We start from the raw sequence: 24,537 nt of genomic DNA on the forward strand, positions 1-24,537 counted from the left end.
GGATTTTAATTCATAAGGGTATACATTAAAATATAGATTGTTAACCTATATGTGGTGAGATTATGATTGATTTTTATATATATTTCTTCTTGTTTTAGAATGCTTTTCTACTTCTTGATCTATTATACATGTACATATACACACACACAGTAAAAAATAAGTAAACAAAAATAACAAGTCATTTTTTAAAGACCTATTTCCTTCCTCTATATTAGACAATTCTAGGGTTCTGGTTTAGGGTTCTGCTAACAACAATCTGTTCATGAGGAAGACACTCTTTGTTTCTTCTGGAGCCTCACACACATTTAAAGTGCTATCTGACAAGATGGCCCTACTTCACCCGGAAGTCCTGGCTCACCGCTTGTCTTAGGAATGGAGAAGAGACCACCTTACGTGGCCCCACCCCTCTCTCATGCCCCTCCTCTCCTGGGAGCTCTGTTCCCTAAGCCTGGAGAAGACGGACTCTCCCACCTCTGCCCTTCAGTGCCCTCTGACCTCAGCCCAGTAGTTCACTTGTCCAAACCTCAATTTCTTCATTTTAAAAAAGAAAATAAAAACTAGCATGACTGTTAAAGGAGGGGTATTCGGTAAGGCAACTGGCACGCTTCCTGGAGCAAAGTAAATACTGAATGAATACACTGTAGTTAATTTAATACCTAACTACCCAGTTGCCATCAAGTTGAGTCAGCTCCGACTCATGGCAACCCCATGTGTATCAGAGTAGAACTGTGCTATATAGGGTTTTTAATGGCTGAGTTTTCAGAATTAGATCACCAGGCCTTTCAGCAGAGGGAAGGTCACTGACATTAGAGACCTTTGCTGGGGAGACCATATCTTTCTTATGACAACTGCAATGCATCTTTCATACCTTCGTGGACCAGCAATGCACCAAGCACCACCCAGTGTGAGTTTGAGTGTGTGTGTCTGTGTGTGTGCACACATTTACACCCAAGCTTCACCCTTTCCCTCATCTAAGGCTATTTGCACACTTTTCCCTCAGCTTTTGCCCTATATCAGCGAAAAAGTCAGGGGTCAATGAAAGAAACGTTTACCTCTATTAGGAAAACCAGTGACAATAAAGTAACCCAAAAGGGCCACCCCGATGCACGCCATCTCTCTGGAGCCCAGCTGATGGAGTGTGGTAACCCAGTGTGATCAAACACTGACAGCACGCTACCCGGTTATGACTGCTCAGAGAAAACATCCCTTCATAATAACCTTATTAGGGAGAGAGAGTATTTTTTTGTCTCTCTCCTTTGTGTGAAGCAGCTTATTTTTATGGGTAGTAAAAGGAAATAAATTGCCCTGAAATGGTTCCTCAGTGGATCAGGGCCCGTGTAGCTCATTCTGTGTTTATAGATAAGCAAGAGGTCAATTGAATGTGATGTCTTTTACGGTACAGCGCAGTTAGACGCTGCATAGCCCAGCAGTGGCAGGGAACCGACTGACTGATCCAACAGTTACTGGTGTCACCTTTGGGGACCGGTGTGAGGGGAGATTTCTGTGCCTGAGGCTGTCAGGGGAAACACCGATCAATCATCTGTCATCAGGCATTTGTTTTGCTGGTGGGATTTAATACACCATAGGAGATTAGAAGGCGTTGACTTTGTCACTGTGGAAAATATACAGATAATTTTTCAGGCATGTGTTTGACAGGTTTCAAAGGAGTGCCATACGTGTGTCTGATTAATGACTTACTCCAGTTATCCACAGGCCATTGCAATATTTTATTAAAATAAAAAGCAGGGGTTTGTTTAGAGATAGTGGAAGAATCTGGGTCCAGAAAAACAGATTCTGGAAGAAACGGAAGGTCTTCAGACTCGAGTCCTCTCCAGATAGACAAAATGCAAAATCGCAGTCAGTTCTCTTGGGAGTGCCCTGTCTTTCCTGGCCCCATTTCCCATTTATTCAACAAATGTTTGATTAATAGATACCATATATGAGACTCTACGTGCCAGACCCAAAGAGGAGTGTGCTCTTAAAATGCTTAATTTCTGGTAGAGACAGGAAGGAGGGTTGATTCCACAAGCATCCAGCACCTTTTGCATGCTAGCCCTCTAGCTGCTGAGAGTCTAATAGGGAAGGAAGCCAGGATGGACATTACACATAGCGAGCACCAGCGATGGCCCAGGCAATATATTAGACATTCACACAGAATTTTTTCCACTTTATCCTCAAAAATATTCTGAGTCAATATTCTTATCTCCATGTTTTCAGGTAGGAAAATTGAGACTCGGAGAGATCTTGGCAGTAAGAAGTAACGTCAGAATCCAAGCACAGGCCATCCAATTCCAAATCCAGGGGTATCTTTTTTTTTTTTCCTGCTTCATCCTGCATTCAAATAGAAAGTGAAAAAACAAAATTAAAATAAAGACGACTCAGGGCAAAGCATTATAAAAGAAATGCATAAAAATTCTATAGCATGGGAAGCCAGTGAACAAGAGGGATGGGGTGGAGGGTAGGGGAGGAATAAGGGTAGGAGGTGGGGCTGGGATGCGGTGGGAAATGGAGATGCCCAGAGAGAGCTTCGCAGAGGAGGCGGCAGTTGAACTAAGGACTGAAGAGCAGCAGGATGTAAAAGTGAAATGTAAGTGGGCTCTGAGGGCAAGGGAAATGCAAAACTGCCCTGGGCAGAAAGCAAGGATCCTCCCTGTGTTTTCAGCCTGTGCTCTTTATAACATGGCAAAGAAACGGATTAGAGCGAGAATTTCACTCCCTTGGCCAAACCAGCTCAGACTCAGGAAGGAATACGGGAGGCAGTGGGGCAACCCGGGACAGAGGGGTGATCAGCATGGGCACCCGCCATTCCCTTCTCCTCACTCTCCCTGTGGCCCTGGGTGGTTATTACCTCCCCTGGTCTGTTCACTGCCCCTTCCCACTGGTGCTCCCCAGGCCCGGCTGCAGCCCCCTCTGATTCTTTGGCTGACACACTGCCTTTCTCGGTGACCTCCAGCACCGCCTTTGTTCAACACATCCAGACCTCTCTCTAGGCCTGACCTCTGGCTCTCGGCCTTCAGAAAGGTCAGCTCTGGCTTTGAATCCCTACTGTGAGTTGTCCCACCTGGATTGCTACCAGCTGCCGTGGAGGTGACTCCAACTCTCGGTGACCCCATGAGTGTCAGAGTAGAACTGTGCGCCACAGGATTTTCGGTAGCTGATTTTTTAGAAATTGATAGCTAGACCTTTCTTCCAAGGCATCTCTGGGTAGACTTGAACCACCAGCCTTTCAGTTAGCAGCCAAATGTGTTTATAATTTGCACCACTCAAGGAATCCATAAAATGGCATAGTGACTGATAATTTTTTTTTTTTTGACTCAAAAGTAGGATTAGGTATTATTATGACAGAGTTGGAAATATCATAAAAGAGATGAGTGAAAAGGAGAAAGTGAGAAAAATGTAAGAAATATAAGAAAGGGAGAGTTCGAATAGTGTTAATTATGGGGAGATCCAACAGAAATTAGATTCAGGAGATCCTGCTTCCGGGTCTGTCACTTACTACCTGTGGGGACCTGTCTAAATAGTCTACTTTCTTGATAAAGAACTGCATGGGATATTTTCTGTTTTTGATTTCATTTCAGCAGGCCTTAAAGTCATCGGCTCATTGCTGTTTCCACGAGAGACCAGTGCACCTGGGTTGTGAAATTGTCGCCACAGACAGCTGGGAAAGCGTGAGGTCAGCTTGCAGCGTTGGAAGAAAAACCAGCCCGGTAACCAGTTGCCATCAAGTTGATTCCGACTCATGGCGGTCCTATGTATCAGAGTAGAACTGTGCTCCATACGGTTTTCAATAGCTGGTATTTCAGAAGTAGAGTGCCAGGCCTTTCGTTCAAGGTATCTCTGGGTGAATTTGAACCCCCAACTTTTCAGTTAGCAGCAACCAGGTTAGCCACTTTCACCACCCAGGGACTCCTACCTGGTCTACCAAAAAAAACCCAAACCCATTGCCATCAAGTTGATTCCAACTCATAGTGACCCTATAGGACAGAGTAAAACTGCCCCACAGGGTTCCCAAGGGGCATCTGGTAGATTCAAACTGCTGACCTTTTGGTTAGCAGCCATAGCTCTTAACGACTGTGCCACCAGGGTTTCCACCTGGCTTACAGCAGCCCTTTAATAACTCCTCCTTATGCCTTGTTCATAAAATACTTATTATGGTGGTGATACTGTGTTCCCATGTATCACCCTTAATAGTATGTGAAAAAAAAAAAAATAGTCTGTGAGCTCTTTTAAATAGAGGCCCTGGTCTGGGTTCACGCTTGCATTCCAAACATCGTCTGGCACTCTGAACTTTCAAGGAACGCTTGCTTGTGAAGGAACAATTCATCGGACGCCCCCCAATCCATCCTGTACACAACTGCTGAATTCATCTCGTGATTGTCCTGCTCGGAAACATCAATGGCTATCGAGAATAGACAAAATAAAACTTAAATCCCATACTCTTCCATTTAAGATTCTCACAGTCTGGCCCTGATTAACCTTCCTAGCACTATCTCCTATCCCTCTCCCAAAGTAGCTATTGTTTTAGCAAGTTCTCCCCATAATATGTTGCCCTTTCTTGCCTGCCTTCACTGCATCCTCTTCTCCTCTCTTCCTAATTAAATCTCACTCCTCTTTCAAGGCAAAATTTCAATCCCACCTCATTCATAAGCCTTTTTAGGTTTCGCTAGCATTACATCATCACTCTCTTTTCTGAACTCTACAGCATTTAATGCTTAAAACACCCACATACCTTGTGCCCAGCCTTTTCCTGTGAGGCATCTTCTATGTGAACCAGACTTTTCTATCCAGATTAGACTTACTCGACTCTGCCCTACATGTTATTTGCATCTCTACTGAGCTCTACACAGAAAAGATCCCGAATAAAACTATTATGACCTTCCAGAACTGACAAATGATAATTCTTCAGAATGCCCACTTTCTTTCTTGCATGAGTCAGATTCCAATCATTACTCAACCCCTGTGCACAATGCAAGTCAACTCAGATCCTGCCGGCCTAGTTTTTGCAAGGCTCCTTCCAAGGTGGCCGTGTCTGTAGGGCACGGATCTGAATTGACTAGAAAATGGGCCGGGGGGGGGGGGGGCGGGGTAGGGGGCGGCGGGGGATGACATTTCAATGGCCGGTTCAGTTAGGGACTGCGATTCAATTACAGTGCTTGATACCTGTAATGTGAGCTACTTGTACTTTTTGAGCCATTTTTTTTTTTTTTAAAGAGCCTTCTTGTCATCAGAAGGACATGCTGAGTCAGCACTTGACCCACCTTCCATTCATGTCATTCTACTTCGTACTGAAACTCATTTATACTTCTGAGATATCACGACCCAGATAGTAGATGGTTTATGCTAGAGCATGCTGCCTGATGGATGTGCGCTGACTTTCTCAGGTTAATTAAACACCTACCTGGAGGGATTACAGCCAAGCAGTGGCTGAAGCTTGAAATCCTACCCACCTATTTCTGCATACTTTGTGCACCTGAATGGCCAGGCTGAAATGCCCCAAAGAAAGAAGGCTGTTGTGGTGAGAAGAGCTTGCCTTACCTGCCAGCCCCTGGGATGCATTTTCATCATACTGAAAATCTTAAGCTGAGTAAGACCCTGGGATCATTGCAAGGGAAGAAAGGTGAATGGAAGTTCCACTGCCTTTGCAGACAAATCCCCGCCCTGAACATTGATACTGGTCAACTCTCCCCTTCTTACCTGTCTTCAAAAGAAACCCAGAAATTATGAAAGAGGGTGGAATTTCAGCCTCAGCGACCTTTAATTTTTTCAGTACCTGCGTGTTTCCTTCCAGACAATTGCTTTCTTCTTAGTACTGGTTTGCCCTTCAAGGTTTTCAAATGTATATAAAGTGCTAACTAATGCTCGTAAGGAGTCCTACTATTCCCCATGTTTCTCTGGCGGCAAGAAAAAGACAGCAGAGGAATTAAATGGCTGAACATCCCAGAGATACAAATGACATATGCCCAGGACAGCTCTCTGCATAGCATGTTTTACCATGGCAGTGGTGTATTCTTGAATATGATCCTGATCACAAAGAAACAACCTGTATAGAAAACCTCCCAAGCTGATCATCTCTTCACTGAGGAAGAATATACGACTGTTGTTGTTAGTCGCCATTGAATTCACTCCGACTCATGGCGACTCCATATACAACAGAATGAGACTTTGTCTGGCCCTGCATCATCCTTACAATTGCTGGCCTTTTCAAGTCCATTGTTGTGTCTCTCATGCCAATCCATCTCACTGAAGGTCTCCCTTGCCTTCATTGGCCAACTACTTCATCAAACATAGTGTCCTTCTCTAGCGGTTGATCCCTTCTGATGACATGCCCAGAGCAAGTGAGTTGAACAATGCTCTGTTGTGAGCCATAAGGTTTTCAAAGGTTAATTGTTGGAAGTAGATCACCAGGCCTCTCTTCCTAGTCTGTCTTAGTCTCTGCTCCACTAAAACCTGTCTGCCATGGGTGACCTGCCTAGTATCTGAACTACTGGTGGCATAGCTTCCAGCATCACAGCAACCTGCAAGCCCGTACAGTAGGACAAACTGAGAGACGGGTGGTGGGTGAGACTGTTAGGCACGCGTTTTCGAGCATGTACATTGTTCTACTCTCTGTGTCATAGACCTCTTGACAAAGTGTATAATCATCAGTTAATTTTCCTGGAGTCCACAGACTCCTCTAGCTCAAGAATTCTATCTAACGTTTTATAGCTCCCATTATACTTTCTGGTTTAACTTAGTGCTTGACACACAGTAGGCCCTCAGTTACTTATCGGTTGAATGAATGAACTGACTTTTTAATACTGAGTTGGACAGGAGAGAATTGGAAGTAAAGGCTGCCAGTGGTTCATAATTGTTGCTCTTTTGTAACGCCAAAGCACTATGGATATCACAGGAACACATGCAAGGATTTAGAACAGTTTTCCCCAAATTCCCCTCAGGATAACAATAGTTTAGGGTTTGGGGTCTATGTTAGATTAAACCATGTGAAATTGCTGTTTTTTAGGTCGAAAATGGTGTTGTGTCAGCAGTTTCATATGGTTTAATCTATATAATTAATTCAAAAGCTCACATTTCAGCTTCCAAGGACTCTCCCCTCTTGGGAACTCTGAGACAGTGGAAGCTAGTGTGAGGCCCAAGAATTGATTTTTTATCATCAGGGGAATTTGGAAAACATCAGACTAGAGCATATGTGGAGTTGCTCTTTATGGTTAATGCAGTTGGATTCCTAAGGAAGGAGAACGTTTAGGCCAACGTTTTACCACCAGGGCTTAAGCCAACATCTTTCCCAGGACTAATGGAATGCCACCAAGATCTGGTGAATGCTGACGTGATCACTTGCTGGGCAAACCTGGACACTTTTTGTAGCCTTTCTGAGTCTCAATTCCTTTTCAGCACAACTGAGACCAAAGAACCACCTCCAGGGACAGTGAGGATGAAGTGTGTATAACTGGGCCCAGCACCTGACATGGAGTGGGTGTTCATGGATGTCTCTGGGAGGGTCTGTGGAACTTGGGCTGCCCCTTCTGTCCTGGCCCTGTGGCTGAGCCAAGTTTGCTCACAGGCGGGTGCTGGGAGCTCACAGAAAGTGTTCTTGGGAACTGGCATTGTCTCTACTCAGTCAATCCCATCCTCTTCCTCCTCCTTCTCGTCTGCACTCCTCAGCACCTTCGCTCTAGAATAAGTACTTTAACACCCGCCACACTTGGACTCTGTCCTTTCGCTCCCACTATTCATCTTCCCCATTACCACCCTCAAACCCATTGACTGTTGATGTAGCTGAAACTCACTGGCTTTTTTTCCCCTTCTGTTTCTGTCCTGGCATTCACTCAAGGACATAGCTTTTGTAATTTCCTTTCCGACTTCTTGCACCCTATTTCTGGACAGCTGACCCAGCCTCCTTATTGCCTGCAAGTCTTTCTGATTCTTCTTCTCCTGGTTAAGAATGGGGCATCTTCCACGGGCTAGGACTTCCCCAAGGGCTGTGATCCCATAGTAAATGTGAACCTGTTAGTTAGATGCTGCCCCTTGCCAGCTCTCTGAATTTAAATGGGAGAACGGAGAGAAAGGCAAACCTCTAGGCTATAACATGGCACGGGCAGCCCTTAAAAGAGGCACCTGTTAACAGGGAGGCCTCTTTGAGAACAATCAGGGCTTACACACTCACATGAGATGCCCCCCAACTAAGGATCAAAGAGAGACGGTTGATGCCATTTCCTGCCCCGGTACCTATCCACATGAGTCCCCCCCAAAGAGTGATATCTGTGAACATGGGAAGGAGATCAGAAGAGTAGTAGAGAACTATTTTTTAGTATTTATACGTCTAAATACTTACGCTGTCAACCACAGGGACCAACTAGATGGCCTTGGACAAACAACTTCACCTCTCTGGGCCGCTGTTTCTTCATCTGAAAGATGGGATAATAACTGTACTTATCGTCTAAGATTATTGTAGGTGTTAAATGATGTGATAGATGGAAGCTGCTTAGAACAAGGCCTGGTATGCACCAAGCACTGAAGAACATGAGTTGATATCCTCACTGTTATTACGGAAATCTCTGTCTCCAGTAGATTTTTTCATAAAACCAAATCATAAAGGCTTTTAAAAGAAATCAATCTGAACAAAATTTTTGGGTCTCTTGTGAATGAGAAAAATACAGAGGATCAGCTATGGGTCTCTGGTGAGACCAAGGGGGCTAGATTTATTCCTTTTTCTCAGTTTCCCCACCTCAGTTAAGGTGCTCTGCTGGTCACTGAAAGGTTGGAGGTTCGAGTCCACACAGAGGCACCTCAGAAGAAAGGCCTCATGATGTTCTTCTGAAAAATCAGCCATTGAAAACCTGATGGAGCACAGCTCTACTCTGATGCACACAGGGTCACCATGAGTTGGGGTTAACTTGATGGCAACTGGTTTTCATGTAATGCCAAAGGAGCTTGTTATTTTAGTTGGTAAAAAATCCAGTAATTTACTACCAATAAACAACAAAAGGAAAAATCATGCTTTACTAATGTATAGTATAGTTTATTCAGAACATAATTCACACCTGAATCATTCCCTGGTTGTGGCCGTTATATCGGGAGGCATAAATAATGACTCCCACATTTGGCAGAAATAGAGAGAAGAAAAGAAGAAAGAGAAATTGCTAAATAAAAAAAAATAAAAGATGTGAATCAAGCCCCTTTGTTCATTGGATAAGCTGGTGTTCTCTAAGCATGCGTGCACATGTGTGTCTATTCACCAGGCTTCTTTAATTTCATCACATTTATCTTTCTCGATTGCTCAGCTGTGATATAGTCTTAAATATTTTATGATTCTTAATGTCAAGAAAATCGTTTCGCCATGGTAGCAAAATGACAACAAATGTAATGGAAAAAATACTAAATATAATTTCCTCCTGCGTAGAAATTTACAAATGCCATCAATATTTACACAACTCGTAAGCGGAAAATCAAAGAAGTCTGAGGCTGAGCAGAAAGCATGCATGCAGGGGGTCCTTTCCTGATTGTGGGATTCTCCCTGCTTAGGTTGTAAGAAAATACTCTGGGGTGTTTCTCTAGTATAGCGTTTTCTCTGATATGTCTGAAAATTTCTCCCTAACCCAAATGCATCCATTTTTCTTATTAGATGAAGTATTCTTATTTACCTGCTTAAACAAGGTTGATGCTCGCCAAATCACCATGGTGTAACAGTTGTGACGATATCATTAAAAGGAGGAAGAGTTGAACCAAAGATATGTTACACAGATATTCAATTGTAATTATAAAAGAGGAATCACCGGGTGAAAAACGAAGCTAAACTTTTGTCGAGTAATAGTAAGTTAGTAGGGTCTTTTGCCAGCCTGTCCTTGTTGCTAACTGCCGTAGAGTCTGTTGTAACTCACGGTGACCCATATATAAGAGAAAGAATTGTTGCCCAATCCCGTATCATCTTCATGATCGCTGGTATGTTCATGGTCATCGTTGCGATCACTGTGCATTTTGAGCACCTTCCAACCTGAGAGACTCAACTTCCAGCACTCTATTGGACAATATTCTGTTGCAATCCATAAGGTTTTCATTGGCTAAATTTAGGAAGTAGGTTGCCAGGCATTTCTTCCTAGTCTGTCTCACTCTGGAAGCTCCACTGAAACCTATCCACCCTGGGTGACCCTGCTGGTATTGAAATATCAATGGTATAACTTCCAGCATCATAGCAACACACAAGCCACCACAGCACAACACACTGAGAGACAGGTGGTGGTTTTCCAACATAGCTATTTACAATTTAGCCTAGCTGTCAAGATAGAATATCTTTGAAACCATTCACAACGGAAGAAGTGTGTTATTTTGGGAATGTTGTATCAAACCACCATTGACATCTTAGCCAAAGGCTTGTGCTCTGACCTATTTAAATCACCTGCTTTGTGGCTGTGCCTATGACTCTTGTCTGCTTTCACCTAAGGTTTTTTTTTTTTTTTTAAGACAGACAAGAAGCGTGTGTTCTTCTCAGTTTCAAAGTCATAACATATGCACTGTAACTTATGTTTCTGTTTCATCAACGTAATTTAATTTTTGTACCTGAAATTAAGGTGAGTCATGAAATCACAACCCTTTGCCCAGGGATGATCAATGATCAATCCGTCTTACTTCCAAAATCAGGAGTGAGGACCTGGTCAGCAAATATGCTGGGCATTTTCCATGCACCACTTCATTTTATCCTTGTGACAACTCTTTAAGTACGAGGGTACCATGTTACAGCAGAAAACTCTGAAGCTTAGACATATTCTGTAACTTGTCAACAGTCACACAAGAGTTCAAGCAGAGGCATATTTAGTACACATCTGTCTTCTTTCTAGGCCACCTTTTGCTTCCTACAGAATTACTGCCATGGACAAAAGGCCATATGCTGGTTTGTTTTCCCTGATGGCATTCCAGGGAATTTACCATAGAAATGTTGTCCTTGTTAGTTGCCATCCAGTCGGCTCCAACTCATGGCAACCTCGTGTATAACAGAATGAAACATTGCTAGGTCCTGCACCATCTTCACGATCACTGGTATTCTCAAGTCCATTGTTATGGCTACTGTGTACTTGGAGTGTCTTCCTACCTAGGGAGCTCATTCTCCAGTACTTTATCGGAAAATGTTCTGTTGTGATCCAAAAGGTTTTCCCTGGCTGATTTTCCTAAATAGATCACCAAGCCTTTCTTCCCAGTCTTTCTTAGTCTGGAAGCTCCCCTGAAACCTGTCAACCAGAGGTGACACTGCTAGTATTTAAAATATTGGGGGCATAGCTTCCAATATCAGAGCAGCACACAGCCACTACGGTATGAAAAATGGACGGACAGTGGTGAAGTACAGAAAAAGATAGCTTCAAAAAGTAAATACACATAATTTAGCAAAGAGACTGTATACAGGCTGTTCTTATTTTGGGGAATGAAACTACGATACGCTTAGCCCTTTGTTCAGATATGTGGTTATTTGTCCCCCTGGTCCTGCATTAGCCTTTTCCCTGTACATATGAAACCAGGGCTAGGCTGTGAACTTGGCAGCCAGGGGGTTCCAAAAACGTTATCTCCTTAGAGAAGAGGAATCTCATCAAACATTGCTGACTGACAGCCTTTTAATCTCAGAACTACGACCTCAATGTCAGTAGGTTCCAAAACGCGAAGGAAAAAAATCAGAAGACAAGACACGCTTTGGGGAGCAATGGTCATTCCCAGGATTGCCAGGAGCTGAGTTAGCAAGTGATGTCCATAAACAAGCTCTGTTACATTTTTACCTCCTCTGCACAGCTGGATTGTGCTGCTGAGTGATGTGACCCTCACCAGATGTGCTGATTCCCCAGAGCAAGGCACACCCACTGTTCATCCGACACACATATCCTTAGTTCCAAGGGTCACCACTCTCCCAGGTCAGCATTTTTTCTCACTTCTCAAATAAATCAGGCCTGATAGAGCTGTATGTTGTCTGTGCTTTCCTCTGTCCTCGATCTGCTGCTTGAGCAGTACCAACTCCCCAACGTTTACGGCACATGCAAGCTCTCCTCTGGCCTAACGATGGTTCCACAACATTGAATGGACATGTTGCCAGTAAGCAGCCACCTCAAAGCTACAAATTAGGAAATAGTCATCTCACTTGAAGAGCCGCAAGCCCCAAGAGGGCCAGGTGGAGCAGGCCCACAGTAGTATAGAACATTTTCCCACCCAGCTTGTCCCCTCTAAAATATTTCTCAGTAACCAGGCTGTCAAATTACATTTTTGAGAGTAGAAGGCACAACACAATATTGACTGGGAATTTTGTGAGGCAAATACAACTGCATTGCATCTACATGAGAACGCCCCAATTTGCGGGGGGCCCACTCATAATCGCTCCGTTATATGTAGGTAAAGTAAATGTTTGCCTGTTAGCAACTGGCTCCTTACATCATTGAAATGCTCAGAACTGTGTGCCTTATACCTGCAACTAGTCCTGGGCCCTGTGTTTTTAGTGAAATGTATTGCAATTTGTGGATTATCACGTGATCTCTTGCAAAGAAGCCCAGTGGTTTTTATGTCATTATGTATTATTCTACCCCTTCTAAACAAATTTGGCTACTACCACAAACAAACTTAAAAAAAAAATTAGGAACCATACGGTGAAGAGATGTTCAAGATTATGGTCTAGGCAGGAACAGGTCTGGACTGCTCAGTGTCCCCTAATTACAGAAGAACCTCTGAAGATGATTCTCACCACATTTGTCCCCAATGACATTTCTATTTCAGAGTAGGAACAAATAGAGTGGGGTGGTTTTGGGGTAGAAGTATGTGTAAAGTGGCTACATCTTATGAAATCGAACTCAGAACACATGGGCAGACCTGTGTACTTCTGGGAGCTGATGGAGAGAAAAGTTACATTTAGGACAAGAATGCACAGTCACAGCAATTCTTATGCACGGAAAACTTTTTTTTTCCTTTTAAAATATATGTGTAAACATCATTGCATTTAGCCCTCTTTTGGTTGCAAGTGACTGAAACTCATCTCCAACTACTTAAATAAAAAGAGAGTTTATTCACCTGGCACAAAAGCACAGAGCTATGGCTTCCGGCTGGGAAAAAGCCTGGTGATCTACTTCCAAAAATCAGTCAGTGAAAACACTATGGGTCACAAGTGTGTGAGCTCGTTGCGTGTGAAGTTGCCATAAGTCAGGGGCAGCTAACCACAGCAACTACATGACTTCCGGCACCTTACGTCTGAGTGTCCGTTTCATGTCTTCAGACGGCTGTTTCCCACCAGCCTTCAGTTTCACTTCCCTGTGTTAGCTTTATTCTCAGGTAACTTCTCCACATGTGGGTGAGAAAAAGGATACCAGAAACTCCTAATCTACCATCAGTCACAAGGGAGTGAGAGATTAGGGGCTGATCACCCTTGGTCAGGCTGGGTTACACATATTCCTGACCACTCCAGTAACCGTTGGCCAAATTTTGAGCCTGTAAACTGGGGTTTGAGGGCAGCCACCCCAAATCGCATAGCCTGGGCAAGGAAAGTGGTGCTATTGCTGCAGGTGGGAGGAAAAGCTGCTGTATGGGGCTCATTTTACAACCTCTTTCTGTTTAAACTGCCTTGTTCTATCATACTATATGCATCTTACCCATTTTGTGTGTTCTTCTAACACGGATCTGTCGTGTAAAAACATAGGATGTGTGACAAAATCCAATCAAAATGCGATAAGTGAGACCAGAATGTAAATGCTATCATGTTTTTTGAGACCCGCTCAATCAGATTTTTTAAATATATGTATTTCTTATCCAAACATACAGTTTTCTATGTAAATGTATGTGTATGTATATCTCTGTGTGTACGTGCACATATTGTTATTGTCAGGTGTCATTGAGTCAGTTCCAAATGGTAGCGACCCCATATGCAAAACAGTGAAAAGCTGCCCAGTCCTGCATCACCCTCACAAGACTTGCTATTTTTAGCCCATTTTTGCAGCCACTGTGTCAATCCATCTCATTGAGGTCTTCCTCTTTTTTGCTGACCCTTTACTTTGCCAAGCATGATGTCTTTCTCCAGGGACTAGTTCCTTCTGATAGTATGTCCAAAGTATATGGCAGTCCATGGTATATTCAATATTCTTCACCAACACCATAATTCAAAAGTATCAATTCTTCTTTGGTTTTCTTTATTCATTGTCCAGCCTTCGAATGCCTACGAGGCAATTGACAATACCATGGCTTGGGTATGTGTGTGTATATATATATATATATACACGCTATGCACACATTTGTTGTTACTTACCATCAAGTTGGCAACTCCATGTACAACAGAAACAAAAGTTGCCTGGTCCTGTGTCATTTTCACAACCCTTGGCATACTCAAGTCCATTGTTGCAACTACTTCCAACCTAGGAGGCTTATCTTCCAGTGCTATATTGGAGAATGTTCTGTGGTGGTACATAAGGTTTTCATTGGCTAGTTTTCAGAGGTAGATCTCCATATCTTCCCAGTCTGTTTTAGTCTGGAAGCCCCAGTGAAACCTGTCCACCAGGGGTGACCCTGATGGTGGCATAGCTTCCAGCATCCCAGCAATGTGTAAGCTATCACAGTATGACAAACTGACAGACATAGATGCTTCTTATTTTATAAGCCACTTGCCTTCCCTTCCCTCTTCTCCTTCTCTCCTCTCCTTCGAGTCCCAGAAGGGAACTATCCTAGAAGCCCTAAGCCAGAGGTATTATTTCCTTGCCTTCTGTAACTTGTTTTACGGAGGGTGGGGATGGAGACAAAAACAAACAATAAACAGGTAGACATAGGGAATGTCACTTGGAGCTGAGTCAGCTGGAGGCTAGGCTAGGCTTGTCCACCATTCCCTGGGTTTTTAAAAACAGCAGCCCCCTGAGTATGCTGTTCAAGGAGAGCTTGCTGTCCAGGGGGCTCGTTCTCCTCCACCTTCTTCTGTGAGAAGCTTCTCTGACCTGGAAAGGAGGGACTTGGTCTGCACCTGCGATGGGCGTGCCTTCTTCCCACAAGGCACTGCCTCACCTGTCCACCCACTGCAACCTCCCTCTCTTTCTGGCCTTCTCCTGGAAGCTCCTTTACAAACAACAAGCATCGGTTTTACTTACTTGTGATTTACCGACTTGCCATTAAGCCAACCTCAAGAAACAGTGTCTTTCTGTTTAGAGATAAATTGTCCTTGTTTTGCTACTGTTCGGCCTTCCTGTTAGACATCCTGATTTTATCTCCTGCTTGCAGGTAAATAAATCTTCTAAATTGTTTTCTATGGGCGTCTTCATCACTTTCCCTTTTGTACTTTACACCCATACGTTCGATTTATTTTTTTAAGTTTGAACAAAAAAAATTGATGTTTTAGGTGTGACTAATTTTCACTATACTGTAAGCTCTGAGCTGTAGGGTCTTTCTCGACCTTGTTGGTAACTGTACTGCCACCACTAAGAATGATGCCCAGCACATGGCTGGCACTGAATAACATTTATGGAATGAATGAACTACTGAAGTCTTCAGTAATGGAATTGTGCCTTTCAGCTCCCAAATTTAACCCTTTGTGATTAGCCTTCCCTCCCTAAGGTGTCCCTGGGTGGTGCAGTCAACATGCTAGGTTGCTAGCTGAAAGGTTGGAGGTTTGAATTCACTCAGAGGGACCTCAGAAGAAAGGCCAGGAGATCTAGTTCAAAAAAAATCAGTCATTGAAATCTCTGTGGAGCGTGGTTCTACTCCGGCACAGGTAGAGTTGCCGTGAGCCAGAATCAAATCCACAGAAACTGGTTGTTTCGCTCCCTAAGTTTAATAACCGCATCCTCCTTGCCGATGCCCTTCTCCCTCACTCTCACCCCCTTAAAGCCAACCCACATTCTCTCCAGTGGCTGTTCTCCACCCTCCGTCTGACTAGGGGTTTGCCAAGTTGCTGCCTCCGATCCTTTTCTTGAAAAATTTATACAAATACAAACATATTTATGCATCTTGAATTGCTAGCTGAAATCAAACCCCCTTCCGAGTTTGTGCATAATGTCCTATACACCCTATAATGCCTCAGAGGATGATGTTCGATGCTTTCCTATCTCAACTCATCCTGTCATTGTATTTTAATCTCTGAGAAACATGTAGAATCTCCAATAAGACAAAAGGGCATATAAAATGACATAAGCCTCTGACCCCTTTGAGTCCATGTGCACCATTATCGCACAGCACCAAGGTCTTCCGAGTAATGCAGCTAAGCCTTTACCGATGGCTTTTTCTGGTTTGGGCTGCTTGAGCACACTCTCTCTGGAATGCTCTGAGTCTTATCCTCCACATGACCTTGTAAGGAACCAGAATATTCACAGATGCAACATGGGGTTGCTTGGCAACCTGCTTCAAAAGCTTAGGGTAGACACTTGCAGAGAACAAAAGGAGATGGTGACTTCAATGATATGGCTCTTGGGACCTGGTGTTACCTGTGTTCCTTAACAACCAAGACACTCGGTTATTTCAGTTGAAAAAAAAAAAGATCCTAAAAGATCGTCTGACAAACTTGAGGTCAAACCTTAGACTTTTCTGTAGCAACATTCCTTCCGCTCTCTCTCAAGCCTGAGACAGGAAGTCCCATCTTTGAAGCCGTGTCCCCTCTAAAGCTATGTTGCCTGGACTTTCATCCCAGCTTCAAGAACCCAGCCTAGTTACTTCCCATCTCTATGTCTCAGTTTCCTTCTTAGTAAAATAGAGTTAACAATAGCGCTAACCTCTAGGAGTTATCAGAATTAAAGGAGAGAATTCACAGGAAGGGGCTTAGTGGGCCTGCACCTTGCACACAGTGAGTCCTCAATAAGTGCAAGCCATTCTAATTGCAATTAAAACCCTCCCTCTGCTCACAGAAATAATGTGCAGGGATTTGGGGTGAGGGAGTAAGGAGGTTTTATGGGGAGAATAACCTGGAAATTAGATGTGATTAAAAGTCTAAAAGTAATAACTTGGTGGTGAAAGAGTCCTGGGCTGGGAGTCAAGGGGCCTGGACTTAGCTCTGACTCTGTGGCCAATTAACTGTGTGACTTGGGCTGAACAAGTGTTTTCTGAGCACCTACCATTTGCCAGGCACCAAGAACCCAGAGCCAATAAAACACTGTCCCTGTTCTCCAGATATTCACCGACATGTAGAAGAGAAAGATATATGAAGAGAGAAATAAAATATTGTGTGATCCACACAATAAAACAATGACAGAAAAGGTAATAATTCATGTTCTCTGGAGTATCAAAAAAAAAAAAAAAAGGTTTCTCAGAGGCAAGTTTGAACCAAGAATAGCAGTTAACTAAAGCGAATAGAACTGAGAGGGGGAGTTAGGCACTTAGTTTAAAAACTGAAACCAACAAACACCTTTGGAGGTGAGTGAAATTGGGTAAGTTATTTACCGTGCTGTGAGCCTCAGTTTTCTCTTCTGTCAACCACCTGTTTTATAGGATCATTAGAAGGCTTAGAAATAGTACATAGAAGAATCCAGCCAGGGCCGTTAACACACGTCAGCACTGGGCACATGGCAGAAACACCACAGTGTATGTTCCCTTCTCTCTGAAACTCTCTTCAGCCCTCACACTCTAAGCCTTCATACATCAGACCCAAAGGACTGGAATGTTGTCACCTCCAAGTACAGTTTTAGAGGCTGCTATGAACTTTACTGGAACTGAAAATTTAATGTGGAAAGTTTCACAAAGAGTTGTTGGTTCAGGTAGAAAGCCGGGGTGAATAGAGACATGAATATATTTCTAACTTTCACCAACTTTTCTGTTAGGGCAAGGCCAAGGTTAGTCATTCATTTTGCCTTTTACTGCCCCTTCATTTCTTGTGGAAAGTTATTCCTACTACCAAATTGTGATCAATCCTACTCTCTCCTTCCTAGTGGGCAAGATGTACCATGACACCTTCTGAGTCAAAAGGGAGAACATCTCTCTCTAAGAAAAATGCCAGGTCTCTCATTCCAACCCCAAACTAAGGAGATGCCCTTCCCTGGATTGAGAGGCCCACATTACATATTGTAGCCTTATCCTATACTGAACTTAAAGTTTGAAAGCTTGAAAATTCAGCTGGGTCTCAGAAAGGAGTACCCATTCTAACATCATAGAAATGTAAAGAAGGAAGGGAGCTGAGAGGTCATTTGGTCCTTCTTATTCCTACGAATTAGTAAAAGCAGACTGAGACAGGCGTGGTGGCTCATCCAAGCCTCTGTGGCTGGCTTAGGAGCAGGGTCAGGAATAGAATTTGAACTTTACACTCCTGGACAAGTGCCTTCTTCCCACACGCATTCAGTCTTTCCAAATAATTGTTAAGTGAATGTACCCATAAAGCCCAATTATAGCCATACCGAGACACTCCAGTAATTGGAGTTTTCTGGCATCTCCTGGTAAATGTAACACTAACTGACACAAGTAGAGAGGAAAAAAAATGAAGATTACAAACAAATGTACTGGAGGTTGTCATGTGTTAAATTCTTGTAAGATTCTTGCTATTTTCCATTCATTTTCATGATGCCTATGAAGATCATGAGGTCCATAATTAGGTAAGAATTAATTCAGAGAAAAGCTGAAGTATTTCTGGACATTTTAAGAGGGTCAAGAATTATTTCCCTTAACTTCATTGCGAATATGAAATGAAAATGAGCACCAGCTACTTCGTATATGTTGAGCAGCTCTTCAGGAAATGGGCATTTAAGTTCATTGACCGTAAAATGGGGAAAGAATAATAAATAATTAGGAAAGTAATCTGGAGATGTAGAAACAAATTAGGGTTCAAATCTTGAATGAACATCATGGTTGAAAAATGTTAATCAAATGACTGAAGTTCTTTGAACATAATTTTCTCATTTGGAAAACAGAGGTAAAAACATGTATTTCAGAGAGCTGTCCTGAGGGTATTGTGACACAGGAACATAAATAAAGCACTCAGCATTCTGCAGGCCTTTCTCTTTGGTCCACTTACAGTTTGCTCACAGTAACATATCCTAATAGAATGAGAATAGAGCAACAATTGATTAACTAAAAGTCCTTTGCATTTATTTGCCTTGCAGACAGCCTGAAATACAGACTTATATATGTTGTGAACTCTCAGTTCCAAGGTCCCTAGGACTTTAACACTGGTGAATGGTCCATGATCTAAGAGCATAGCTCATGACGGATGCAAGTTGTTTGTTTTTATTTTATCATGTAAATCTTATTTTTAGAGTGGGTTTAGATTTACAGAGAAAATACAAAGAAGATACAAAGAGTTCCTATAAACCTCTATTCATTTCCCCCCATTACTAACATCTTATATTAGTATAACAGCTTTGTTGCAATTATGAACACATATTGATACATTAGTAGTAACTAAAGTTCACACTTTATTCAGATGTTCTTAGTTTTTTGTTTTTATTGTGCTTAGTTTAAACTTTACAGCTCAAGTTAATTTCTCATACAAAATTCTGCATTCATATTGTCATGTGACCCTAGTTGCGAGCCCTGTAATGTGACAGCACACTCTGCCTTTCCACAGTGGGTTTCCCATGTCCATTCAACCAGCTCATATCCCTTTCTGCCTTCTCATCTCACCTCCAGACAGGAGCTGCCCATTTTGTCTCCTGTATCTACCTGATGGCACTGGGTTTGGTTTTTTGTTTTTTTTTTTTATCTACTTAAACTAAGAAGCTCACTCCCCGCGAGTATTATTTTATGTTTTATGGTCCAGTCTAATCTTTGACTGAAGAGTTGGCTTCAAGAATTGTGTTAGTTCTAGGTTAACAGAGAGTTGGGGGGGCATGCCTTCGGGGGTTTCTCCAGTCTCAGTCAGACCATTAAGTCTGGCCTGTTAACTAGAATTTGGGTTCTGCCCAGTTTTCTCCTGTTCTGTCAGGGACTCTCTGTTGTATTCCCTGTCAGGACTGTAATTGGTGGTAGCTGGGCACCATCCAGTTCTTTTGGTCTCGGGCCGATGGAGTCTCTGGTTTATGTGGCCCTTTTGTTTCTTGAGCCAGTATTTTCCTTGTGTCTCTGGTGTTCTTCATTCTCCTCTGCTCCAGGAGGGTTGGGACCAATTAATGCATCTCAGATGGCTGCTCGCAAGCTTCTAAGACCCCATACGCCACTCACCAAAATGGGATGCAGAACATTTTCTTAACTTTGTTATGTCAATTGACCTAGATGTCCCCTAATCGTGGTCCCCAGACCCCTACCCCTGCTACTCTGTAAGTTGTCTTTATCCTCTTTTGATGAAGTCTTTCGATGAGCATATGTGTTTGATTTTTAGGAGCTCCCAGTTATCTAGTGTCTGTTGTTTGTACATTGTTAGTTATAGTTTGTATTCTGTTTATTCCATGTATTTGGGCTTCTGGCATTGTCTCTATTTTTTCTTCCATGATTTTTATCATTTTAGATTTTATGTTTAGGTCTTTGATCCATTTTGAGTTAGTTTTTGTACATGGTGTGAGGTATGGGTCTTGTTTCATTTTTTTGCAGATGGATATTTAGTCATGCCAGCACCATTTGCTAAAGAGACCTTTGCCAAATGTCAGTTGCTCACAGATGGATGAATTTACATCTGAATTCTCAATTCTGTTCCATTGGTCAATGTATCTGTTGTTGTACCGGTACCAGGCTGTTCTGACTACTGTGGCGGTATAATAGGTTCTAAAATCAGGTAGTGTGAGGCCTCCCACTTTGTTCTTCTTCTTCAGTAATGCTTTACTTATACGAGGCCTCTTCCCTTTTCATATGAAGTTGGTGATTTGTTTCTCTATCCTGTTAAAAAATGTCATTGGAATTTGGATCGGGATTCCATTGTGACTGTAGATTGCTTTGGGTAGGCCTGACGTTTTCAAAATGTTGCGTCTTCCTATCCGTGAGCAAGGTATGTTTTTCCACTGCAACAATGAGCTCAAGTAGAACGATGATTGTAAGGATGGCGCAGGACAGGGCAGTGTTTCCTTCTGTTGTGCATAGGGTCGCTATGAGTCGGAACCGACTCGACGGCACCTAACAACAACAACAACAGGTCTCTTTTGGTTTCTTGCAGTAGTGTCTTGTAGTTTTCTTCTATGTCTCTTGTGTCTCTGGTTAGATTTATCCCTAAGTATTTTATCTTCTTGGGGGCTAAAGTAAATGGTATTAGATGTCCTTAGTTCTACCTAATGTCCTTTTTCTCTTCCAGGATACCACCCAGGATACCTCATTACATTTAGTTGACATGTCTCTTTAGGCTCCTCTTAGCTGTTACAGTTTCTCAGACCTTCCTTGTTTTTGCTGATCTTGGAAGTGTTGAGGAGTACTGGTCAGGGATTTTGCAGAATGTCCCTTGATGGAGATTTGTCTAATGTTTTCTCACGATTAGGCTGGGAGAAAGACCACACACATAAGGTACCATTTTCATCACATCATATCCAGGGAACTTACTATCATTATGAAGTATTATTATTGATGTTGACCTTTGTCACCTGACTGAGGAAGTGTTTGATGTGTTTGTCCACAGTAATGTTCCTCGTTTTTCCTTCTTTTTATATTGAACTCTTGGAAAGAAGTTCCTATGTACAGTTCATACTTAAGGACTGGGGGATAACCTCTTTTTCCTTAAGGTTGCAGCATCAGTATAACCTATTTGGAACTCTACTACATGGAAGAGTTATCTATTCTTTGTATTTACTTATTTATGCAAACACTTATTTCAGTATGGAGTGATGCATATTTCTTTTACATTATGGGTGATGGTTCAATGCTACTTTATTTTGTTGCTGAAATTTTCCCAGCTTTGGCTACGGCTCTTTTGGCTCACATGTCCCTTTGACATAGTACAACATTGTTTTTTGTTTGTTTTTGATAATTTTCTTACTCTTGGCACTACAGGATGCTCCAGACTCATCTTGAATATGTCCTGCCCCACCTAGAAATGGTCTTTTCTCCCAAAAGCATTGGTTCCTTTCATTGCAGAATGGTATTCTCCAATGGAGCTAGGTGTGCTTATTACTACAAGGTCTTCTCAGATCAAAGAGCAAAAAATGTGTGTATTATAATTTGTGTGTATATGTATAATATGTTCTTGTTACTTCTTTCTCCAGGGACTGGTCCTTCCAGATAACGTGTTTAAAGTATGCGAAATGAAGTTTCGCCATCCTTGCTTCTAAGGAGCATTCTGGCTGCACTTCTCCCAAGACAGATTTGTTCATTCTTTTGAAAACCCATGGTACACTCAATGTTCTTCGTCAACACTATAATTCAAAGGGGTCAGTTCTTCTTCAGCCTTCCTTATTCATTGTCCAACTTTCACATGCCTATGAGGCATTTGAAAACACATGGCTTGGGTCAGTCACACTTTAGTCTGTAAAGTGACATCTTTGCTTTTTAACACTTTTAAGGGGTCTTTTGCCCAATGCAAAGAGCAGATTTGCCCAATCTAATACATTGTTTGATTTCTTGACTGCTATGGGTATTAATTATGGATCCAAGAAAAATGAAATCCTTGACAACTTCAATCTTTTCTCCATTTATCATCATGTTGCTCATTGGTCCAGTTGTGAGGATTTTTGTTTTCTTTATGTCCAGGTATAATCCATATTGAAGACTGTGGTCTTTGATCTTCATCAGTAAGTGCTTCAAGTCCTCTTCACTTTCAGTGGGCAAGGTTGTGTCATTTGCATATCACAGGTTGTTAATGAGTCTTCCTCCAATCCTGATGCCCCGTTTTTCTTCATATTCCAGCTTCTCAGATTATTTGTTCAGCATACAGATTGAATAAGTATGGTGAAAGACTATAACCCTGACACACACCTTTCCTGACTTTAAACCACGCAGTATCCCCTTGTTCCATTCAAATGATTGCCTCTTGATCTATGTACAGGTTCCTCATGCGAACGATTAGATGTTCTGGAATTCCCCTTCTTCTCAATGTTATCCATAATTTTTTATGACCCACAGTGTCAAATGTCTCTGCATACTTAATAAAACACAGGTAAAAATCTTCCTGATATTACCTGGTTTCAGTCAGGATACATCTGACTTCAGCAATGATATCCCTTTTTTATATATATATACACATATATAGACACACACCCACACACATATTTGTATATGTGTATATATAAACCCATTGCCTTGGAGTCAATTATGGCTCATAGTGACCCTATAGGACAGAATAGAACTGCCCCATAGAGTTTCCAAGGAGTGGCTGATGGATTTGAACTGCTGACCTTTTGGTTAGTAGCTGAGCTATTAACCTCTGTGCCACCAGGGCTAGATATACACACACACACACCAAAAAAAAAAAAAAAAACTCATTGCTACTGAGTCAATTCTGACTCATAGCAACCCTATAGGTAGGACAGAGTAGGGCAGCCCCATGGAGTTTCCAAGGCTGTAAATCTTCACAGAAGTAAACTCTCACATCTTTCTCCTAAAGAGCAGGAGCAGGGTTTAAACCATTGATCTTTTAGTTAACAGCTGAGCACTTAACCACTGTGCTACCAGGGCTCCTTCATATATATGCATATTTATAAACATTTCTACACGTAATCATCTGTATATTAAGCTGAACATGAGTTTATGCTGAGGACTCTAAATTTAATCTGTTCCAACATGGTTCGTTCTAGCCTTCTCCCCTTGCTTATCTGTAAACCTCCACTTGAACAGTGAGAAACCTGGCTCACGCTAGCCACCATCCATTTACTTAAATGTTGAATTCCAGTATGCACGTACAGCTGTATCAGAAGTGTCAACATGTGTTCTGATGGGAAACAGTGTTATCAACTAGAGTACAGTGCTTATGTGCACTTTATTCTACTTTTAGTCTCACAGACTCCACTAAATTCCAAAGTTACTTAGGCCAACCCCTTCTCCCATCTCCACCCTCACTGATGCTGTTTCACACCACTATACTAAAGTCAAATTATTTTGTCACATTCTGTGATCCATTCTGGCTTCTGCTAACCTCCAAAAGAATTCTTATTTTTTTTAGGAGGTTGCACACATAAAGGTTTATTCCTAGTGATACAGTGAAACCTGTGAAAGCCAGAACTCAGTGAGACTGCCTTATTTTTCCCTGTCTTACAAGTTTTTCACTTTTGACACTGTGCGTACTATCACTCTCTATTAAGCATCCTACTTCATTTTAGTTTTGAGTTTCCTTTCTCTGACAGGTGTCCACCTTACATAGGTACCAGCTTTGACAGGTTTTACTGTATAATGCTCTGTGGTTTAACAGAAGTATAGTGTAGTTTCACCACTCTACAAATTCTTCTGAGTTTCACATATTCAACACTCACCCCCAAATTCCCCTGGCAACCACTGATTTTTTAACTGTTACTGTAGTGTTGCCATAAGCACAAAGAGCTCTGAAGCTTTCATCAAAGTAGATAAAAGTAGATAAATTCAACTTCAACAAATTTAAAATCTTTTGTACTTCAGTAACACCATTAAGAAAGTGAAAAAAATCCATAAAATATGAATAAAAAATTGCAAATCATATATAGGATAAAAGATTTATATCTTGAATATATGAAGAACTCTTACAAGTCATTAATAAAATGCAAAAATTAAAAAAAAATAGGCAACGGTTCTGAATAGACATTTCTCTAATGAAGG

General features: G+C 42.1%; 1 long non-coding RNA gene across 2 annotated transcripts in view; it reads right to left on the reverse strand.

Moving 5' to 3' along the window:
- Positions 1–824: 824 nt before the first annotated feature.
- LOC111751634 (uncharacterized) overlaps positions 825–24,537 on the reverse strand; it is a 136,193-nt gene continuing 112,480 nt past the window's right edge. Inside the window, exons 4-5 of one of the 2 annotated variants that reach the window (XR_010317361.1) lie at positions 8,330–8,402; positions 825–2,331 (exon numbers count right to left, since the gene is read on the reverse strand). This is a non-coding gene — a long non-coding RNA (uncharacterized LOC111751634). The remainder of the gene's footprint in view (positions 2,332–8,329; positions 8,403–24,537) is intronic. The other variant, XR_010317362.1, reaches the window with a different exon arrangement.

This window comes from Loxodonta africana, chromosome 13, assembly GCF_030014295.1.
Source record: "Loxodonta africana isolate mLoxAfr1 chromosome 13, mLoxAfr1.hap2, whole genome shotgun sequence".
Taxonomy (NCBI): domain Eukaryota; kingdom Metazoa; phylum Chordata; class Mammalia; order Proboscidea; family Elephantidae; genus Loxodonta; species Loxodonta africana.